A 19989-nucleotide genomic window follows, 5' to 3' on the forward strand; every position below is an offset into this window, starting at 1 on the left:
TTGCTCTATGTTTCAGGGAATTCAAACATACATATCAATTCTATATCAACCTGGAGGTGTGGGATGGGGAGGGAGATGGGAGGGAAGTGACGTATGTATACCTATGGCTGATTCATGTTGCTGTTTGACAGAAAACAACAAAATTCTGTAAAGCAATTATTCTTCAATTAAAAAAAATAAATAAATGTTAAAAAATTGAAGACAAATACAGATTAAAAGTACATGAAAGACAGAACAGATACCATGCTAGCATTAATAAAAATAAAACAGGAGTAGCTAAATTAATTTCATATTGAGAAGACTTCAAAGCAAGGAAAGTTATGAGGAATAAAGAAGGGGGTGATATAATGACAAAGGAGTCAGTCCTCCAAGAAAACATAACAATTCCTAACAAAAGAATATCAAAATATGTAGGGCAAAATTACAAATAGTAGTAGATGAACTCACTATTATTTGGCAATATCAACACTCTATTATCAACACTATTATATCAACACTGTTTGGAGATATCAACACTCTATTATCAACACTATTATATTTGGAGATATCAGCACTCTATCAACCCACTATTATATTTGGAGATATCAATACACTATCAGAAATGAAAAAATCCAGGAAGCAGAAAATCTACAAGGATATAGTTGAATTCAATACCACCATCAACTGGATATAGTCAACATCTATAGACTTTCATCCAACCACAGGAAAATAAATCTTTTTCTTGAACTCACTTGGACTGCTCACCAGAATAGGTGATATTCTGGACAATGAAACACAACAAGTTTAAATTAAAAAATTTTACAATGTCTGCCCTTGATTCACAATGAACTTAAGACAGAAATCAGAAGCAAAACTGGAGAATCTTAAATATACAGATTAAACAATACATTTCTAAATAACAAATAGGTCAAAGAATAAATTTTAAGAGCAATTAGGAGCTATTTTTAACTAAATGAAAATAAAAACATAGCTTACAAATTTATGGTTTTAGTGAAACTGTGCTTATGAGTACATTCATGGAATTGAATGGATGTGTTAGAAAACAAAAAAAAAATATAAATCCCACAGCCTCCAGAACAAAAACCACAATTTCAGAGAGCTAACCAAGATGGTCACATGGATCACAGCCTTGAGTAATTCAATGAAGCACTGAGCAATACCTTTAGCAGGGCCACCCAAGACGGACAGGTCATGGAGGAGAGTTCTGTCAAAATGTGGTTCAGTCGAGAAAGAAATGGCAAACCACCCCCACATTCTTGCCTCGAGAACCCAATGAAAAGTACGACAAGATAAAACAAACAAACAAACAAACAAACACCAGAAGACGAGTCCCCTAGGTCAGTAGGCATCCAATATGCTACTCAGGAAAAACAGAGAAATAACTCCACAAAGAATGAAGAAGCTGGGACAAAGCAGAAATGACCCTCAGCTATGGATGTGTCTGGTGATGAAAGTAAAGCCTGATGCTCTAAAGAACAATAATGCATAGAAATCCGGAATGTTAGATTTATGAATCAAGGTTAATTGGATATCATCAAGCTGAAATGGCAAGAGTGAACATCAATATCTTAGAAATCAGTGAACTAAATGGATGAGAATGGGCCATTCAGATGGATCATTCAGATGATCATTATAACTACCAGAAGGGGCAAGAATCACTTAGAATAAATGGATTAGCCCTCACAGTCAACAAGAGTCTGAAATGTAGTAATTGGTTGCAATCTCAAAAACAACAGAATGATCATGTTTTGTTTCCAAAACAAACGATTCAGCATCACAATAATCCAAGACTATGCTCCAAACACTAATGCTGAGGAGCTGAAATTGAATGGGTCTATGAAGAACTACAAGACTTTCTAGACTAACACACACACACACACACACACACACACAGATGTCCTTTTCATCATAGGAAACTGGAATGCAAAAGTAGGAAGTCAAGAGATACCTGGAATAACAGGAAAGTTCATCCTTAGAGTACAAAATGAAGCAGGGCAAAGGCTAACAGAGTTTTGCTAAGAGAACACACTGGTCATAGCAAACATCCTCTTCCAACAACACAAGATACAACTCCATACATGGACATCACCAGATGGTCAATACCGAAATCAGGTTGATTATATTCCTTACAGTCAAAGATGGAGAAGCTCTATACACTTAGCAAAAACAAGACCTGGAGCTAACTGTTTCTCAGATCATCAGAATCTTATTGCAAAATTCAGACTTAAATTGAAAAAAGTAGGGGAAATCCATGAGACCATTCAGGTATGACCAAAATCAAATCCCCCATGATTGTATAGTGAAGAATAGATTCAAGAGATTAGACCTGATAGAGTGTCAGAAGAGCTATGGAAAGAGGTTTGTAACATTGTACAGGAGGTGGTGACCAAAACCATCCGCAAGAAACAGTAATGAAAGAAAGCAAAGTGGTTTCCTGAGGAGGATTTACAGATAGTTGAGAAAAAAAAAAACAAAAGTGAAAGGCAAAGGAAAAGATAAACTCAACTGAATGCAGAGTCCCAGAGAACAGCAAGGAGAGATAAGAAAGCCTTCTTAAGTGAACAATGCAAAGAAGGGGAGGAAAAAATAACACGGGAAAGATTAGAGATCTCTTTAAGAAAATTGGAAATACTAAGGGAATATTTCATGCAAAAATGGTCAAAATAAAGGACAGAAATTACAAAAAACTAACAGAAGCAGAAGAGATCAATAAGCGGTTGCAAGAATGCATTGAAGATCTATACAAAAAATATCTTAATGATCTGTATAACCACGGTGGTGTGGTCACTCACCTAGAGCCAACATCATGGAGTGTGAAGTCAAGTGGGTCTTAGGAAGCATAATGATGAACAAAGCTAGTTGAAGTTATGGAATTCCAACTGAGCTACTCCAATTCTAAAAGATGATGCACTTTTATGTACTTTTATTAGGCACTCAATATGTCAGCAAATTTAGGAAACTCAGCAATGGCACAAGACTAGAAAGTTTTAGTTTTCATTTCAATCCCAAAGAAAGGCAAAGACAAAAAATGTTCAAATTACTGTAAAATTGTGCTACTTTCATATGCTAGCAAGGTAATGGTCAAAATCCTTCAAGCTAGACTTTAACAGTATGTGAATCGAGAACTTCCAGATGTTCAAGCTGGATTTAGAAAAGGCATAGGAATCAGCAATCAAATTGCCAATATTCATTGCATCATATCAAAAGCTATGGAATTTCAGAAAAACATCTACTTCTGCTTCATTGACTGCTATATCCTTTATGGATCACAACAAACTGTGGAAAATTCTTCAAGAGATAGGAATACCAGACCATCTTACCTGTCTCCTGAGAAACCTGTATGCAGGTCAAGAAGCAACAGTGAGAACTGGATATGGACAATGTTATGGTTAAAAATTGGGAAAAGAATACATCAAGGCTGTATATTGTCACCCTGTTTATTAACTTACGTGAAGAATACATAATGTGAAATGATGGCCTGGATGAGACATAAGCTGGAATCAAGATTGTTGGGGGAAATATCAATAACTTCAGATATGCAGATGACACCACCCTTATGGCAGAAAGAGACTTGGAACTGAAGAACCTCTTGATGAAAGTGAAAGAGGAGAGTGAAAAAGTTGGCTTAAAACTCAACATTCACAAAATGAAAATCATGGCATACTGTCCCATCACTTCATGGCAAAATAGATGGGGAAAAAATGGAAACAGTGACAGACTTTATTTTCTTGGGCTCAAAAATCACTGTAGATGGTGACTGCAGCCATGAAATTAAAAGACACTTGCTCCTTAGAAGAAAAGCTATGACCAGCCCAGACAGCATATTAAAAAGCAGAGACATTACTTTGCTGACAAAGGTATGTCTAGTCAAAACTATGGTTTTTCCAGTAGTCATGCATGGATGTGAGAGTTGGATCATAAAGATGGCTGAGTACTGAATAATTGATGCTTTTGAAGATTGGTTGTTGGAGAAGACTCTTGAGAGTCCCTTGGACTGCAAGGAGATTAAATCAGTCAATTACTTAAGGAAATCAATCCTGAATATTCATTGGAAGGACTGATGCTGAAGCTCCAATACTTTGGCCACCTGATAGGAAGAACTGACTCATTGAAGAAGCCCCTGATGCTGGGAAAGATTGAAGGCAGGAGGAGAAGGGGATGGCAGAGGATGAGATGGTTGGGATGGCATCACCAACTTGATGGACATGAGTTTGACTAAGCTCCAGGAGTTGGTGATGGACAGGGAAGCCTGGCGTGCTACAGTCCATGGGGTCACAAAGAGTCAGACAAGATTGAGAAACTGAACTTAAGTGAACTGATGTATGTATAATTAAGGCTTGCAGGGATTTTGTGAGAGAACAGGGCAAGTAGACCAGATGTGCAACTGGTGAATCAGAATCCACATTCGAGAAATGTTTCTCTGTGTAGTTAGCTGATTGTCACATTGAGTTGGTAAGAAAATACATTCCACACCTAGTGCTGTAGTACTTGCTCAAACTAGGGGGCAAGCCAAAGCTTAAGGGTTAAGTTTAGGGCAGTTATAAGCACTTAGCTGGTAGGTGATAACAAAAGGTATCAATCGTTTGTGTATAGAGATAATATTTACCCAATTTGAGACATCTAATGTGGAAAAAAAATAAATGAGATCTTTGCAGGGATGTCCTTGAAATGAGACTGTCAAAAAGCCTTTGTTTCCCAGAATAAGATTCCAGAATTTAAGATTCTCATTTATAGAATTTCTGATAGTGCCCTTGTAGATATTTTATTGACTTAACTACTAAATTCTTTAGATTTTTTTCATCTTGAATTGACTGAGAAAATTTCATAGATCCAGAGACCTTTCAGTCATACTTTAATTAAATTAATATAATTATAATAAAATTATTGCAAATACAAATATATATATATAGGCAGATATGAGATATGAATTAACTCAAGGAAATACAAAACAGTTTCTACAGAATTTAGAAAGAAATGATGATTTACAAACATGAAGAGACTATCCCTAAATTTTTAGTTCAAGAATGGTTTTTAAATGTCTTTTGAATTGTCAGTTAAAGTGATGCTGCTTAAAACCTTCAGAATGGAAGCTTCCACAAATATATAAATCACAAGCATTCTTTATAGTATTAGAACCTAGCTTTAGTTGTCATTTGAATTTAGTTTGAATGGAATTATTTCATATTCTCTCTGTGGATATGTATATAAATATTTTATCTCTTGAAATTGTGAAACTAGAATACTTGAAATATTACAGAGTACATGATGAACAAAATGTAGTATGTAACCTCACTGTGGTATTTGCATGTCAAGTTTCCTTCTCTGTTCATCCTTTTTAACTTCATTTACATTTAAAATGCAATGAAGATTCCATTTATATTATAATAACCTTCAATTCAGTGAAATTCAATTCAAACTGGAGCATCAATGCTTGTTCTATTAATACGATTTTACTTTAATCTCTGTTGTAATGCATTATTTTAATATCACTAATGTCCAGTGATACACAATTTGTGTTTTACAGATCTATAAAAATTTTACATAATAATATATTTAGCTGATCCTGGAAAACTCAGTTCATACAAATACAGAGAGTCAAATAAGGTGAAGAAATTAATTCTAAAGGGTTAAATTCTCTCAAAGGGAGTAAATCATAGATGATTTACTAAAAAAATCATAGACAATATAATAGGAAGAAAACAGTTGTTTATTTCAACAGAAAGTATCATTATAATGTGTCGACTAAAAAAAAAAAAAGTGCAACCTAAAAGTTGAGAGTTTGATTTTATTTGGTGTGAATGCTAGGACTTGATGGGAGACAGAATCTCAGGTAACCATAACAGAGCCTACAGGGAGGAGGTGGGGGAGGAGACAGGCTACATAAAGGAGCAGGTAATCTGAATACCAAAAGATTACTCCTGTGAAGAGATTTAGTGATCTTCTATATATGGAAAGATGCAAGCATCTGGGCTTACTTAAATAATTTCTTTCATATGCATCTAGCTATCTGTGGCCAATGTTGCTTTCTTTATTGCTCAAATACTAATTCCTTGTTTACTGTAACAGATGGCAGATATGGTAGGTGACTGCCTCTCACACACCCCCAGCTTCTCATCTCTTTTCTGGGAAGAATTAGCTGATGGCTTCCAAATGGCTGGCTTTGTTTTACTGGGGCTCAGGAATTTGCATTTGGAAAAGGCTTGCTTACTGGTAGAGTAAAGAACAGAAAACATTTCATTTCACAAATGGGATTACTTTATTCAAAATTAGTATACAATGCGCCAAAATGGCATTTTTGTTCATGGTATAATAAGTAGTGTCATGGGAGTTTGTAATTTCCTTTGTTCTGTCTCACTGCAGCAAAAATTTGAAGTGATGGACAAATTGGTGTTACAGCTCAGTTTAATTTAGAAAGCAAAGGAAAATACATCCTCAAGGGGTGAGGGCAGGTCAACCCAAAAGACAAGGAGAAGAGAGGCTCCAAGTTCAATTTTGGCTCCTCTTTTTATGTTTTTTTCTCTTCCCCCTGACTCTGCCCCATGTAAATTGGGCTAACCAGGAAGGCTGCTTGTTTTACCTGAGGTCCCCACTCTGGTCCTCGGACTTTCCTTTGTTCTATTTTCCTGGCCTTTTACCTTCTTTGTTGTTAAGCCACTGCCATTTTGGACTCCTTTTTCCTATTCTAACTACTTAACATTCCCCTCTCCAGAGATTAGAGGCCCAGTTCTTCGGTAATAGGGGCATCACAGTCTCTCTGGCTACTTGCTGAACTGGGATGTCAAAGGGCATTGGGCCTCCCTCTCTTGCTAGTCTCAAGACTCAGAGTCATTATAGTGGTGTCCATCTAAGGGTGAGAAATATTTTCCGTGGTTTGCTGTAGTTTAATTGTTGTTGAACTGGCACTGCATGTTGTAGCTTGTTGACAGGTGTATGGAGGGGCTTCCTCTGTTTTCTTCCATGGCTTGACTTGTGAGTAGTGAATCCAGGAGTCATGTCCTGGTACCTTGACTGCTGTGGGAATAGAAAGTATTACAGGGTAGTGGGCCTAACATGTGGGCAGGAGTTGAGCCTTTGGGGACCCATCTTTCGAGACTTTAATTAGGACTTGGGTCCCTGGAACATACAGTGGTGGCTCTTTAGACTCCTTTGAGTCCTGAATGACAAGCCACAAGCATATATCCTGTTAGAATTGCCCAATGGCCATGGTATAAGACTGGAGATACTGAGCCTTTGGATCGAAGAAGAGGTCACTGACATAAACAAAAGGTCTCCCAGAGAGCATTTCATTCGGACTAAGACTAACCTGTTCTTTAGGGGCAATACAGGTGTTCAGTTCAGTTCGGTCGCTCAGTCGTGTCCAACTCTTTGAGACCCCATTAATCGCAGCACGCTAGGCCTCCTTGTCCATCACCAACTCCCGGAGTTCACTCAGACTCACGTCCATCAAGTCAGTGATGCCATCCAGCCATCTCATCCTCTGTCGTCCCCTTCTCCTCCTGCACCCAATCCCTTCCAGCATCAGAGTCTTTTCCAATAAGTCAATTCTTCGCATGAGGTGGCCAAAGTACTGGAGTTTCAGCTTTAGCATCATTCCTTTCAAAGAAATCCCAGGGCTGATCTTCAGAGTGGACTGGTTGGATCTCCTTGCAGTCCAAGGGACTCTCAAGAGTCTTCTCCAACACTGCAGTTCAAAAGCATCAATTCTTCAGCACTCAGCCTTCTTCACAGTCCAACTCCCAAATCCAAACATGATCATAGGAAAAACCATAGCCTTGACTAGACGGACCTTTGTTGGCAAAGTAATGTCTCTGCTTTTGAATATGCTATCTAGGTTGGTCATAACTTTCCTTCCAAGGAGTAAGTGTCTTTTAATTTCATGGCTGCAGTCACCATCTACAGTGATTTTGGAGCCCCCCAAAATAAAGTCTGAGACTGTTTCCACTGTTTCCCCATCTATTTCCCATGAAGTGGTGGGACCGGATTCCATGATCTTCATTTTCTAAATGTCGAACTTTAAGCCAACTTTTTCACTCTCCACTTTCACTTTCATCAAGATGCTTTTTAGTTCCTCTTCACTTTCTGCCAAAAGGGTGGTGTCATCTGCACATGTGAGGTTATTGATATTTCTCCCAGCAATCTTGATTCCAGCTTGTGCTTCTTGCAGTCCAGTGTTTCTCATGATGTACTCTGCATATAAGTTAAATAAACAGGGTGACAATATATAGCCTTGACATACTCCTTTTCCTATTTGGAACCAGTCTGTTGTTCCATGTCCAGTTCTAACTGTTGCTTCCTGACCGGCATACAGATTTCTCAAGAGGAAGGTCAGGTGGTCCGGTATTCCCATCTTTTTCAGAATTTTCCACAGTTTATTGTGATCCACACAGTCAAAGGCTTTGGCATAGTCAATAAAGCAGATATAGATGTTTTTCTGGAACTCTCTTGGTTTTTTGATGATCCGGAAGATGTTGGCAATTTGGTCTCTGGTTCCTCTGCCTTTTCTAAAACCAGTTTGAACATCTGGAAGTTCATGGTTCACATATTTCTGAAGCCTGGCTTGGAGAATTTTGAGCATTACTTTACTAGCATGTGAGATGAGTGCAATTGTGCGGTAGTTGGAGCATTCTTTGGCATTGTCTTTCTTTGGGATTGGAATGAAAACTGACCTTTTCCAGTCCTGTGGCCACTGCTGAGTTTTCCAAATTTGCTGGCATATTGAGTGCAGCACTTTCACAGCATCATCTTTCAGGATTTGAAATAACTCAACTGAAATTCCATCATCTCCACTAGCTTTGTTCATAGTGATGCTTTCTAAGGACAACTTGACTTCACATTCCAGGATGTCTGGCTCTGGATGAGTGATCACACCATCGTGATTATCTGGGTCATGAAGATCTCTTTTGTACAGTTCTTCTGTGTATTCTTGCCACCTCTTCTTAATATCTTCTACCTCTGTTAGGTCCATACCATTTCTGTCCTTTATCGAACCCATCTTTGCATGAAATGTTCTTTTGGTATCTCTAATTTTCTTGAAGAAATCTCTAGTCTTTCCCATTCTGTTGTTTTCCTCTATTTCTTTGCATTGATCGCTGAGGAAGGCTTTCTTATCTCTTCTTGCTATACTTTGGAACTGTGCATTCAGACGCTTATATCTTTCCTTTTCTCCTTTGCTTTTCACTTCTCTTCTTTTCACAGCTATTTGTAAGGCCTCCCCAGACAGCCATTTTGCTTTTTTTCATTTCTTTTCCATGGGGATGGTCTTGATCCCATTCTCCTGTACAATGTCATTAACCTCATTCCATAGTTCAATAAGCACTCTATCTATCAGATCTAGGCCCTTAAATCTATTTCTCACTTCCACTGTATAATCATAAGGAATTTGATTTAGTTCATACCTGAATGGTGTAGTGGTTTTCTCTACTTTCTTCAATTTAAGTCTGAATTTTGCAATAAGGAGTTCATGATCTGAGCCACAGTCAGCTCCTGGTCTTGTTTTTGTTGACTGTATAGAGCTTCTTCATCTTTGGCTGCAAAGAATATAATCAATCTTATTTCATTGTTGACCATCTGGTGATGTCCGTGTATAGATTCTTCTCTTGTGTTGTTGGAAGAGGGTATTTGTTATGGCCAGTGCATTTTCTTGCCAAAACTCTATTAGTCTTTGCCCTGCATCATTCCATATTCCAAGGCCAAATTTGCCTGTTCCTCCAGGTGTGTCTTGACTTCCTACTTTTGTATTCCAGTCCTCTATAATGAAAAGGACATCTTTTTTGGGTGTTAGTTCTAAAAGGTCTTGTAGGTCTTCATAGAACCATTCAACTTCAGCTTCTTCAGCGTTAGTGGTTGGGGCATAGACTTGGATTACTGTGATATTGAATGGTTTGCCTTGGAAACGAACAGAGATCATTCTGTCATTTTTTGAGATTGCAACCAAGTACTGCATTTCGGACTCTTTTGTTGACCATGATGGTGACTCCATTTCTTCTGAGGGATTCCTGCCTGCAGTAGTAGATATAATGGTCATCTGAGTTAAATTCACCTATTCCAGTCCATTTTAGTTCGCTGATTCCTAGAATGTCGACATTCACTCTTTCAGTCTCTTGTTTGATCACTTCCAATTTGCCTTGATTCATGGACCTGACATATCAGGTTTCTATGCAATATTGCTCTTTATAGCATCGGACCTTGCTTCTGTCACCAGTCACATCCACAACTGTGTGTTGTTTTCATTTTGGCTCCTTCCCTTCATTCTTTCTGGAGTTATTGCTCCACTCATCTCTAGTAGCATATTGGGCACCTACTGACCTGGGGAATTCCTCTTTCAGTATCCTATCATTTTGCCTTTTCATACTGTTCATGGAGTTCTCAACACAAGAATACTGAAGTGGTTTGCCATTCCCTTCTCCAGTGGACCATATTTTGTCAGATCTCTCCACCATGACCCACCCGTCCTGGGTTGCCCCACGGGCATGGCTTAGTTTCAGTGATTAGACAAGGCTGTGGTCCTAGTGTGATTAGATTGACTAGTTTTCTGTGAGTATGGTTTCAGTGTGTCTGCCCTCTGATGCCCTCTTGCAACACCTACCATCTTACTTGGGTTTCTCTTACCTTGGGCGTGGGGTATCTCTTCATGGCTGCTCCAGCAAAGCACAGCTACTGCTCCTTACCTTGGACGAGGGGTATCTCCTCACTGCCGCCCTTCCTGACCTTCAACGTGGGATAACTCCTCTAGGCACTCTTGTGCTGCACAGCCAGAGTTCCTTGGAGGTGGGGTTGGTCCTCCAGGCCAGCCGCCGCCCCTGACCTCAGACGTGGGGTAGCTCCTCCCGGCCGCCACCCCTGACCTCGGACTTTGGTAGCTCTTCTCGGCTGTTCCTGTGCCGTCGCAGCCTGGCACTCTTGGCTGCTGCCCCTGACCTCAGACGTGGGGTAGCTCCTCTCAGCTGCGCTTAGTGTGCCAGTCACAGCCGCCTGTGCTTAGTGGAGGAGAGCTATTGGTAAAGCCTCCTTTTTTTCCAGGGAGGTCTCCTGGGTTATCTTTTTTATCACAGATTTTAAGAATTGGTTGGCTCTTTCTACTTTTCCTGAAAACTGAGGCCCCCAGGCACAATGGAGATAATAAATGCTTTAGAGACTCCTTGGGTGACCTTAGAAGTAAATGGTGTCCCATTGTCACTTTGTAATGATCTGGGCAGACCAAATCTTGGAATGATTTCATGGAGCAGTCTTTTTACCACCTCCTCAGCCTTCTCAGTCAGGATGGAAAAGCCTTCAATCCATCCTGAGAATGTATCTATCACAACTAATAGGTATTTATACCCTTGAGAAACTGGTCTGGGTGAAATCCATGTGCCAGTCATCTTCTGGGTAGGTCCTATGTTGTTGGATGAGCTGGGCTAGCTGGGGTCTTCGAGCTCCTTGGGGCTGTTTAATTGGCAAGTGGGACAAGAGGAGACCACTTGTCTTACAGTTGTTTGGAGGCCGGTTCCTCTGAAGGACCTTTCTAGTAATTTTTGGAGGGCCTTTTCTCCTAAATGAGAAGTGGCATGTAAGGAGTTAGCCAATTTCTATTATAGGTTCCCAGGCAGAAAAAGGAGTCCCTTCTTGTGGAACCACCTTATATGATCTTCTTGAAAGGCCTCATTCTTAACTTTAAGAGTCTCATCTTCAGTATATGAAGGAGTTTCTGGCAAATTAGTCTGTGGAACTAAGGTGGCTACCCCTACTAGATCATTGTTCTGTAATGCTGCTCTCTTAGCTGCCTGATCAGCTGCTTGGTTCCCTCGTGCCACTTCTGTGCTCCCTTTTTGGTGTCCTTTACAATGGTAGACTGAAACCTTAGTGGACAGATGAACCACCTCTAAGAGCCTAAGAATTTGATCCCCATATTTGATTTGGGACCCTCAGGTGGTTAAGTGGCATCTTTCCAAATAGCAGCATGTGCATGTAGCACCAGAAAGGCATACTTGGAGTCAGTGTAAATGGCTACTCTTTTTCCTTTTCCCAGCTGTAAAGCTTGAGTCAGGGCTATGAGCTTAGCTTATTGGGCTGAAGTACCTGGTGGCAAAGGTTTAGCCTCTATGGTCTCAAAATTGGAGACTACTATATATCCGACTCTTCTTTTCCCATCCAAGACAAAGCTGCTTCCATCAGTGTACAGGATTTCCTCAGGATTTGTCAGAGGATTTATGACAATCCCTCTTGGATTTTATCCAGTGGTCCAAGGTTTCTAGGCAAGAGTGAAAGGGGAGAGAGCCCCTGGGGGTAGGCAGAAGGGTGGCTGGATTGTGAATTTCACAAGGGGATATAGTCAGGCCTGGATTTTTCCATCAGCACTACTTGATATCTGAGGATTCTTTGATTGTACATCCATAAATGGACTCTTCCATTCAGGAATTGTTTCACTTCGTGGCTGGTAGAAATAGTTTGCTCCCAAAAGAGAGTTTTAAAGCATCTTCCATCAGGACTGAAATAGCAGCAAGATTTCAAAGGCAGGGAAATATCCCTTCCCAATAAGGGAATAGGATACTCAGGGACCACCAGAAACTGGTGGGAAAATATTTGCCCATCCCAGCATCAAAGAAGTGCTTGGGTGAATATTTTTGTAATTGGTTTTCTTGTAGCACCCAAAATGGTACAGGTTTAGGGGGAAAAGGCTCTGGAGTCAGAGATCAGGACAAAGTAGGTAGTCCCTGTGTCAACCAACAAATTCTCAGACCTACTTGCCACATCCAGATGCACCCTTGACTCCAGCCCCATGATGGTTATCTGTGACATGCAAGCTGGCTGGAGCGGGCCACTTCAGTCCTGTTGAACCATCGTGAGGGTAGGCTTGGTGCTTGACCTTGAGGCTCTTGGGTCCTAAGGGCAGAGTGCTGCCCAATGTCCCAATTGATGGCATTTGTAGCAAGCCATTTTAGGAGATTTGTCACCGTTTGGGCACTCTTTGACCCAATGGCTCACCTGTCTACAGATTAGGCATTTGTATCATGCCTTGTCCTTCAAGGACTCAGGGTTTGTCATAGGGCTTCCCAGGAGGGAGTTCAGCATCTGGGCATTCCTTGTCTCTTTTCTTTTCTCCCTTTCCTGGCCCTTCACCTCACTCTCCTGTTCTTTGTTATAAAAGGCTGTCTGGACCATCTTTTCTAAAGAGGCAGCAGGGTTCTGCTGCTGTAGCTGTTGTAACTTTACCCTGATGTCTGATACACATTGTGACAAGAATTTGTCCTTTAAAATCACCTGTCCTTCAAATGAGTCTAAGTACAGAGTGGTAAACTTTTGGAGGGCCTCTTTTGGACTTTCCTGAAAGGCAATGGGGTGTTCTCATTGGACTCCTGAGTCAATGCTGAGACCAGGCATAGTTCCACAGCTAATAGGCTTTCTTCTATTTCCACAGGTGGACTTCCTTAGGGGTGAGTCTTTCTGAAGCTTATCCTACCTAGTACTGTTGCAACCTGAGAGCTGGGAGTCCCCAGGTTAGGGTGCAGATCCCCAGGCAGGCTGAGGTATGACAGCCTCCTGGAAATCAAATCCCAGGGCAGGTCAAAGTAGGTCAGCCTCCCAAGAATTGGATCCCTGGGCAGGACGAGGCAGGTTGACCTTCTGGGACCACTGAACTGGAGTTGGGCATCCCTAAGGTCTCCAGGGTGAACATTGCTGGGTAGATTAAGGGGTTGCAATCTTAACTCATTGCCGGTTTGTCCACCAGGATAGGAATAGATATCATGATGTAAAGCAGTTCAAGCCTGTGCCCTGAGACTGGGAACCTGGTGAAACAACCGTAAGTCTTATCCTCTTATTGTTCTGAGGGAATGTAAATCACTGATTTCCTCCCCTAGTCCTCCATAAGAACAGCTTAGGGTGTTTCCAATGGTAAACATCTCATTGTCATAGATCCACTTTAGGTAATAAGTAATGACAAAGGAGTGGGTTATCTGGTTCTGTCAGGGATGAGTATTTTAATAATAAAAAGCTGGGTGGAGTAATGTTGCCTACAAGGGGACAGGGTCCTGGTTGTAGGCATTAGTAAGTGGCTTAAGAACAAATTGATAAGAGGCAACAAGGTGGATGAAACTGGAGCCTATTATACAGAGTGAAGTAAGCCAGAAAGAAAAACACCAATACAGTATACTAACGCATATATATGGAATTTAGAAAGATGGTAACAATAACCCTGTGTACGAGACAGCAAAAGAGACACTGATGTATAGAACAGTCTTATGGACTCTGTGGGAGAGGGAGAGGGTGGGAAGATTTGGGAGAATGGCATTGAAGCATGTATAATATCATGTATGAAACCAGTTGCCAGTCCAGGTTCGATGCACGATACTGGATGCTTGGGGCTAGTGCACTGGGACGACCCAGAGGGATGGTATGGGGAGGGAGGAGGGAGGAGGGTTCAGGATGGGGAACACATGTATACCTGTGGCAGATTCATTTCGATATTTGGCAAAACTAACACAATACTGTAAAGTTAAAAAAAAAAAAAAAAAGGCAACAGACTAGATGTTCCATAAAAGCAGAGTGGAGATTTGATCCGGGGGTGTGTTTGTAACATTAGCAGAAGGGTGGTAAGGATTTGGGCCCAAAGAGCCTGCAGGGCTAACTCCCAAAGTGGCAAACATTATCCCTGGAAGTCCAATTGCCCTTGAAGGGATGTCACCAACAGATGAACTTCTAGCAGGCATTGTGTGTCTGCCACCCACCCTAAAGTGTTCACTGAGAGATGCTATTGTTGCACATAGTGTAGAAAACATGGAAGATGAAGGCCTGAATATCTAGAGAGATTGGATATTATACAGTATTTCTCTCCCAAAGGCCAGCTATTTTCTGGTTGTCCCTCCAGAAGATTGTAGAGGCAACATTGTGGGCCCAGATGGGGTCAGGAATAGAGCACTGAAACAGGAGGGAAGGGGGCAGGGCACAAATTTTGAAAGAATGATATAGCCCAAGGGAATAACTCACACCAATTAAAATCAAATGGGTCCAAGATGGCAAGTTAAATTCATCTAAACCTCCATCCTCAATCTGCAAGCTAAATGACACACCCAGAGGTGCCAGGACAGTTCCAAGTCCTTATCTAAAGACCAAGGAGTGGGCGGTTCCCCAATTGTTGTGATGACCCTCCTACTCATTAGTATATGGAATCACCCAGCTTACAAAAACTAACTACACTACATTCCATGACCCCCACTTTCTGAGATGGTCCATGCCCTGTGGACCGTGCTTCTCTCTAAATCTGAACAAATCCACCTCTCTCACTGAATTTTGGCAATGAGACATCAAGAGCCTGAGCTTCATTAGGTCCTGCAGCCAGGCACCGTGGGTTTTGGCTGGGTTCAAGTCACAGGAAAGAGGAGATGAAGGATGGGAGGAAAAAGCAGTCAGAAAAAAATGTGCCGAGGAATCCCCTTGATAATCTGCTGGAAGATCTGCTAAAGACTTGACCTGTGCTCACAGTTTTCATTGGCCTGATCCTTGGCACAAGAAAGATTAAGGACAGAAGAACCCCTGCCTGCTTTGGGAACAGCTACTAGGGCACCACAGATAGTGAAACATTTGGTACACACTGGGGCACCCATAGCTACTAGGGCACCACAGATAGTGGAACATTTGGTACCCACTGCTGCTCACCTGTTAGCAGGGGGTTTGTGGAAACAAGAAATGAGAGATTGTAAAGGAATTAAGATTTTATTCAGTTCAGTTCAGTTCAGTCGCTCAGTTGTGTCCAACTCTTTGCAACCTCATGAATCACAGCACGCCAGGCCTCCCTGTCCATCACCAACTCCCGGAGTTCACTGAGACTCACGTCCATTGAGTCAGTGATGCCATCCAGCCATCTCATCCTCTGTTGTCCCCTTCTCCTCCTGCCCCCAGTGCCTCCCAGCATCAGAGTCTTTTCCAATGAGTCAACTCTTCGCATGAGGTGACCAAAGTACTGGAGTTTCAGCTTTAGCATCTTGTTATTCCAGCCATAAGGGTGAGGATTTCCTACCCCAACCAGAGGTCTTCTGGAATCTGAGACTGAGCAGCATTAGCTTTTTGCTGAGTTTATTTTACTGTCCTGGTTTCCAACATGCTGGGCTTCTTGTCATTTCCACCATGCTGGGTTTTCTTCATGTTCAGCTTCCACCACGGGAGCATTCGCTGAGTTGGGGTTCTGGTGTGCTTGGTTTCCACCTCCTGTGGGCTGAGCCAAGGTTGTTTCAGCCAGGTTAAATCCAAGAAACAGCAGCATAGATGTCGGGGGAATATATAATTTCCTCAGTTCTCTCTCGCTGCAGCAGAACTTTGGAGCAATAGACGGACCAGGGTTAGAGCTCCGTGTAAATTTCCTCTGTTGCCGCAAAAATTTGAAGTGACAGATGGACCAGTGTTACAGATCCGTGTTACAGCTCCATGTTACAGCTCAGTTTTATTTGGCAAGCAAAAGAAAATACATCCTTGAGGCATGAGGGCTGGCTGACCCAAAAGACACGAAGAGAAGAGAAGCCCCCAGTTCAATTTTGGCTCCTCTTTTTACCTGCTTTTTTCTCCTCCCCCTGAGCCTTACCCTATGTAAATTGGGCTATCCAGGAGGGCTGTTTTGCCTGAGTTCCTCACTCTGGCCCCTGGACCCTCCTTTGTTCTATCTTCCTGGGCTTTTCCCTTCTTTGTCTTTTAGCCATTTTGGACTCCCTTTTCCTCTTCTAACTACCTAACAGTAGGAATTGCAATGTACAGATCTAAACGTAATAAACTATGTTCTTATTCTTTGTTTTTTGACCTCACCATACAACATGCAGGATCTTAGTTTCCTGACAAGAGACTGAATCCGTGCCCCCTGCTGTGGACATATGAAATCTTAACCACTAGTCCACCAGGGAAGTCCCAATCCTTCTTAAACTTTTTATTTTTGTATTGGTATATAGCCAGTAAACAATATTGTGATAGTTTCAGGTGAACAGTGAAGGGACTCAGTTATGGGACTGAGTCTTGCAGTCCCTGTCCCAATCCCAGTCACTATTCCTAAACTGATTATTAGAGGAATGAATTGAGTTGCCTGTCTGGGTAGGTTATGAGTTAGTGGGATAGGAAGGGTCTGATTGTTAGGATCAATAGAAATGTCTGGGACCAGATATACCAGGGTGCATGTTCCTGTCCAGTTAGTGGGAAGACATAAATAGGTAGTGGTTCCACATAAGAAAAATATTCCAGGAGTAAGAAGAAAACAAGTGAAATTGATAGCAAATAGGAGTCTTTCAGGGATCTTGTTAGTAATCTCTGAAACTGCCAGTGAACTTGCCAGTGTGGTGCCTACAAGAGGAGTATTTACACCATGTGCAGAAGAGGGGATCCCTGAGAAAGTAAGAGAATGTCCTGCAGTTCCTGAGATGTGGTAGACAGGTCAGCCTGAAGGGAAGGAGAGATGTGAAGTGTGGTTACAAAGGTGAGGTGGTATAATTCCCAGTTGGGGGTAAGAATTTTTTTTAAAGTTTTGTCTGGAAAAACACAAAGGAGCCTGATGTTGTAGACAAATGTCAGAGGTGGTGGGTCCTCCTATCAGTTAAATAGCTTAGTTGTGTCCAACTCTTTGCGACCCCATAAACCACAGCACGCTAGGCCTCCCTGTCTATCACCAACTCCCCTAGTTTACCCAAACTCATGTCCATTGAGTCAGTGATGCCATCCAACCTCATCCTCTGTCATCCCCTTCTCCTCAATCTTTCCCAGCATCAGAGTCTTTTCAAATGAGTCAGCTCTTTGCATCAGGTGGCCAAAGTATTGGAGTTTCAGCTTTAGCATCAGTCCTTCCAGTAAACACCCAGAACTGATCTCCTTTAGGATGGACTGGTTGGATCTCCTTGCAGTCCAAGGAACTCTCAAAAGTCTTCTCCAACACCACAGTTCAAAAGCATCAATTCTTCAGCGCTCAGCTTTATTATTATAGTCCAACTCTCACATCCATACATGACTACTGGAAAAAAACATAGCCTTGTGTAGGCACACATTTGTTGGCAATGGCACTGCTTCTTAATATGCTGTCTATGTTGGTCATAACTTTCCTTCCAAGGAATAAGGGTCTTTTAATGGCATAGCTGCAATCACCATCTGCAGTGGTTTTGGAGGGCCCCCCCCCAAAATAAAGTCTAACACTGTTTCCACTGTCTCCCCATCTATTTCCCATGAAGTGGTGGGGCCAGATACCATGATCTTAGTTTTATGAATGTTGGGATTTATGCCAACTTTTTCACTCTCCTCTTTCATCAAGAGGCTCTTTTGTTCTTCTTCATTTTCTGCCATAAGGGTAGTGTCATCTGCATATCTGAGGTTATTGATATTTCTCCTGGCACTCTTGATTTCAGCTTGTGCTTCTTCCAGCCTGGCAAATCTCATGATGTACTCTGTATATAAATTAAGCAGGGTGACAATATACAGCCTTGACGTACTTCTGTTCCTATTTGGAACCAGTCTTTTGTCCATGTCCAGTTCTAACTGTTGCTTCCTGACCTGCATACAGGTTTCTCAAGAGGCAGGTCAGGTGGTCTGGTATTCCCATCTCTTTCAGAATTTTCCACAGTTTATTGTGATCCACACAGTCAAAGGCTTTGGCATAGTCAATAAAGCAGAAATAGATGTTTTTCTGGAACTCTCTTGCTTTTTCGATGATCCAGCGAATGTTGGCAATTTGATCTCTGGTTCCTCTGCCTTTTCTAAAACCAGCTTGAACATCTGGAAGTTCACGGTTCATGTATTTCTGAAGCCTGGCTTGGAGAATTTTGAGCATTACATTACTAGCGTGTGAGATGAGTGCAATTGTGCAGTAGTTTGAGCATTCTTTGGCATTGCCTTTCTTTGGGATTGGAATGAAAACTGACCTGTTCCAGTCTTGTGGCCACTGCTGAGTTTTCCAAATTTGCTGGCATAATGAGTGTAGCACTTTCACAGCATCAGGATTTGAAATAGCTCAACTGGAATTCCATCACCTCCACTAGCTTTGTTCATAGTGATGCTTTCTAAGGCCCAATTGACTTCACATTCCAGGATGTGTGGCTCTAGGTGAGTGATCACACCATCGTGATTATCTTGATCGTGAAAATCTTTTTTGTATAGTTCTGTGTATTCTTGCCACCCCTTCTTAATATCTTCTGCTTCTGTTAGGTCCATACCATTTCTGTCCTTTATCAAGCCCATCTTTGCATGAAATATTCCCTTGGTACTTCTAATTTTCTTGAAGAGATCTCTAGTCTTTCCCATTCTGTTGTTTTCCTCTATTTCTTTGCACTGATCATTGAGGAAAGCTTTCTTATCTCTCCTTCCTATTCAATGGAACTCTGTATTCAAATGGGTTTATCTTTCTTTTTCTCCTGTTTTTCACTTCTTTTCACAGCTATCTGTAAGGCCTTCTCAGAAAGCCATTTTGCTTTTTTGCATTTCTTTTTCTTGGGGATGGTCTTACTCCCTGTCTCCTGTACATGTCGCGAATCTTCATCCATAGTTCATCAGGCACCCTGTCCATCATATCTAGTCCCTTAAATCTATATCCACTTCCACTGTATAATCATAAGGGATTTGATTTGGGTCATACCTGCATGGTCTAGTGGTTTTCCCTACTTTGTTCAATTTAAGTCTGAATTTGGCAATAAGGAGTTCATGATTTGAGCCACAGTGAATTGCTAGTATTTTGTTGAGAATATTTGCATCTATGTTCATCAGTTATTATTATTATTATTTGTGGTATCTTTGTCTGGTCTTGGTGTCAGGGTAATGGTAGCTTCATATAATGAGTTTGGGATTTTTTTTTTTCTTCCTCTCTGTAATTTTTTGGAACAATTTCAGGAATGTGGGTGTTAAAGTGAAAGTGAAAGCTCAGTCGTGTTCGACTTTCTGCTACCCATAGACTGTAACCTACCAGGCTCCTCCGTCCATGGGATTTTCCAGGCAAGAATACTGGAATGGGTTGCCATTTCCTTCTCCAGAAGATCTTCCCCACCCAGGGATCAAACCTGG

This window comes from Bos indicus, chromosome 17 (genome assembly GCF_029378745.1).
Source record: "Bos indicus isolate NIAB-ARS_2022 breed Sahiwal x Tharparkar chromosome 17, NIAB-ARS_B.indTharparkar_mat_pri_1.0, whole genome shotgun sequence".
In the NCBI taxonomy this organism is placed as follows: Eukaryota; Metazoa; Chordata; class Mammalia; order Artiodactyla; family Bovidae; genus Bos; species Bos indicus.